The sequence below is a fragment of the Henckelia pumila genome, chromosome 2 (assembly GCF_033568475.1).
Source record: "Henckelia pumila isolate YLH828 chromosome 2, ASM3356847v2, whole genome shotgun sequence".
Lineage (NCBI taxonomy): Eukaryota > Viridiplantae > Streptophyta > Magnoliopsida > Lamiales > Gesneriaceae > Henckelia > Henckelia pumila.
In genome coordinates this window covers 90,559,475-90,563,758 of record NC_133121.1, presented here as the reverse complement: position 1 = coordinate 90,563,758, position 4,284 = coordinate 90,559,475, and positions in this window count along the sequence as shown.

The window sequence follows — 4,284 nt, the reverse complement described above, 5'->3', positions numbered from 1 at the left end:
AGCTTGCCAACGGACTTCAAGATGTCAGATTTTATCAATACAAGGTCTCCAACATGGAAAGTCCTTGGCTTGACTCTATCATTGTATGCTTTAGTCATACAAGCTCGGTATCTCTCGGCTCGTGTCGAAGCTTCATCTCTCAATTCATCCACCAAGTCCAAGAAATTCGAAGGGCTTGGTCATTTTCAGATGAAGTGTATTGTTTCACTCGCCATGTGATAGTCATGTTTGTGTTGCTTATTTTAATATCGTTTTGTTGTTGTTTTGCATGCATTTACATGTTGTAATTTAGAATTTTGTTCTTATTTTATTTATCATGTATGCATAACATACTCCCAGATTTATTGTGTAGTACGTCGCATTTTACAGGAAAAAAGAGAAATTAAAGAACAAAAGAAGAAGATGCGCAACAAGAGAGGAAAAGATGGAAAAGCTATTGCGCAAGAGAAGAATTACGGAGCAGCAATGATCCAAAAATTATTTTTAATTATAAAAATCTTCAAATCCGATCTCCACCGTTCAAAATCAAATTCAAGATTTTTGAAGCTTCTGTCCAAATTTCAGCTCAATCCGACGGCTAGATCTCCGGATATGAATTTTTCAAAATCGCTGCTCGCTGGGAGAAAAGTTGCTCGCTCGATCTGCAACATCTTGCCGATCGAGCGGCCGCTGTATTTGCAAAACAGTAGGTTCGGAAATTTTTGCTCGCTCGATCTGCAACATCTTGCCGATCGAGCGAGAGGTGCTGTTCGGAAAAAAATCTGTAATTTAGGAATTTTTATTTTTAAGGACTCTTGCCTTAATTAAAAGATATATCTCGAATTTTAGAGTTTGGGGGCATCATTCTGAATCATCTTTGGACGGCTAGAAGCTTGAAGAAACATCTTGGCGGCTAGGTTTTTCTTCTTTCCTTAGATTTAATTTTCTTTCATGAATTTTTCTAGAAAATTCATGAATCGTTGTGGCTAAGTTTTAGTACTTGGTTGAGGAAGACGAACCCTTGAGTTATGTAATTTGTGATATTCAGTTTTCATTGTTTAATTCCAAATTGCATATCAAGAGTTATTTTGGATTGATTGTCATGCTTGTATGTGAGATCTTAGGATTGATCACCTTAGGATTTTGCTATACAATCTATTGTTAAATTAGAATTCAAATCCGTAATTGTTTGAATCATCTAATTTGTGAAGCAACTGCGTTTAATATTTTCTGCTGTTGAATTTGTTAAATCGTAGGAACAACAATTGACTAGGCTAAATACAACCGCTAGTGTTTGTGTTGTCTAGCTTCATCAGTTTTACTAGTTTGAATGCTACCCTGGATTTAAATCTAGATTGCTGTTATCGGGTTGATTTATGGGCTAAGGGTTAATCTAGAACGCTGTTTTCTAATTAAATAAAATTAAGGTGAAACGGGAATTAAATTTCCAATGATGAATATTCAATGAGAATTAATTATTTTTGGGGATTCGATGATCGAATGAATAATTTCAAGGGTGTAGTCGATCGATACCAAGTCTCGTTAGTTTATTGATCTTTTTTATTTTAATTCTTGCATAGTAGTTAGTAAAATTAAAAAAAATCCCCTTTTATTATTTAAGTATTTTAAGAACACTATATAAATTTCACTTTCTTCGTGGGAACGATCCCTACTCTCACTGCTACATAATTTGTTTATCTGATTGGAGTTGGGTAATTTGGGCGCGACACGACTAAGCGCTACCAAATTTTGGCGCCGTTTCCGGGAAACGGTGTTTAATTTATTTGTGTTCTTGTTTTTACTTTTATTTTTTTATTCTTTCCCTAGTGCTTCTCGGGTTTGTTCATGCTTTCAGGTGACTCTTCAGAAGAAGAATTTCCATACGACCCGTAGATAGAAAGAACTTTGCATAGACAAAGGACAGAAGCTCATAAGAGACTACAAGAGGACGAGCGCGTGGTTGAAGATCTGACAATAGCAATGACTGACAACGCCAATCTGAGCTTGAGACAACTAAGCACTCCTGATTTGAACCAGCAGCCCTTATGCATTACTTTTCCTACTTTAGAAGCTAATGCTACTTTTGAATTAAAATCTGGGCTAATACATTTGTTATCTTCATTCTATGGTCTTGCAGGTGAGGATCCTCATAAGAATTTGATGGAATTCCATGTGGTTTGCACGAGTATGAAACCCCATGGAGTCACAGAGGAGCAGATCCAATTGAGAGCCTTTCCTTTCTCTTTGAAGAGTGCTGCTAAGGATTGGCTGTACTATTTACCCTCTGGATCCATCACCACCTGGACAGAGATGAAGAGGATCTTCTTAAAGAAATATTTCCCAGCTTCTAGAGCCGCGAACATCCGGAAGGAAATCTATGGAATCAAGCAATACTCCGGAGAATCACTGCATGAATACTGGGAGCGGTTCAAAAAGCTTGTTGCTAGCTGTCCGCAACATCAGATAAGTGAAAACATGTTAATTCAATATTGCTATGTGAAAGAGTGGGTGCCCAGTGAGCCAACTTGTGGCTATGGGCTTTGATGACTCTTTGTATAAACAATCTTTTGTTTAATATAATTTACACTTTTATTAATGGCAATGACTTTATCTTTCTTCGTATTGTTATATTATGATATACTATTGTTGTTTTGATAAAGACCTTGAATATACTATAGTGTATGTAAGATGTGGTAGAACATGGGGATGTCTATCATGAAATACATCTTATAGTCACTGTATATTCTAAACTGTTCCTAGTCGATTGAGCCGTCCGATAATAAGGATAAGGATCGCTCGAGTTTGAGACTAGCATTTGCGATGCGGAGTACCACGTTTCATTGGTAGGGAACATGGAGATGTTCGAAGCATGCAAATGGATATTCATAGGATGAATAATCGAACTACCCTATCCGGACTTTCCAAGTGGTTATCACTTATCGAGTGGATTAAGTCCGCGGTTTTGGTTGTACACCATTAGTCCTTACTACTTGAAACATCATGGAGACTCTATATGCTAGTACTGTGCTTTGACTCGTTTACCGACTCTATGGGGGTCATCAGGTGTCGAGATTGGGTACAGTTACAACACATATAGGAGTCGATGCATTGTTGTCAAGGATTCACCACATACTTGCGAGTGTGGATATCCTATGCGATCTGAGGAGATATTAGTGTGACGAATCTCTGGCCAGAGTACTTGATGTGATTTAAGAAATGGTTTCTTAGTAGCACATGCGATGTCACTAATTTGATCTTCAAGATGTATTGCATAGTTATCGAATCTTGAGCGACTCTCGATATACCAATGGTTGTTGATTCGATCGGGATATATGGATGAAGGGACCGTACTGTACGCTAACCAAAATCTACTGGTTCTTGTAGGCACTATCAGTGATACCTAGGGAATCATGGGGCGATGTTGCTAGGCGCTTTACCATGATTCGTTGGGCAAGTCGGAAATCGTTGTTCCGAGTCACAAGGAGTTGTGAGCCCACGGCTAGCTGTATCCCTGAACCATTGAGGGTCACACAGTGTAATGGAGTTTTAATCCCCGTTGAGATAGTTAAATTTAAAGAGTTAAATTTAATGAATAAAGAAGTTGGACTTCTTAAATAAGAGTAAGGGAGTAGGATTTCCTAAAATGACATAGGGATGTACATTTTTGGAAACCACTGAATTCGGATTCAGAAAAATTTATCTTGACTTTAAAATGTGCAGAAATGGTTTCTGTGCACATTGGTAAAATCGGTTTATCAATCGGAGTCACGATGAATTTTATATTAATTTCTGAACATGCGGGCTTTGCTTGTCGGGCCTCAACTTATGACTAATGGGCCCTAAGGTGTTAGTGGCCTGCATTATAAATAAGTTATTGCAGTACAGAAATTACACACAACAGGTCATAATTTGAGACAGGTTTTTCGAAAACCCTAGCCTCCTCTCTCTCAAAGTGGCCGAACACCCTCCCTCTCTGTCTGAGAAATTCCGGTCTGTGATTTTGAATTGCAGTCTGGAATAGCGAATCAAATTCGTTTATTCTCTTCGCAGAAAACTTCTGATAGATTTTCTAGTGCAATCTATCAGAGGGATTAAACCTCCATTCGTGGACCTGATTGAAGGACAGAATATTCATCAGTTCCAGGGAGATACAAGAAGCGCAGAGAAATCTGTGTGGTGTCCAATAATCTCGCTTCGAGATTGAAGGTAAAATTTAATAATAGTTATTTAATTTTACACACACTTATAATTTAATCGTTAAACGGTTGATACCCACACTATGGAATTGTTCCATAATAAAATTTT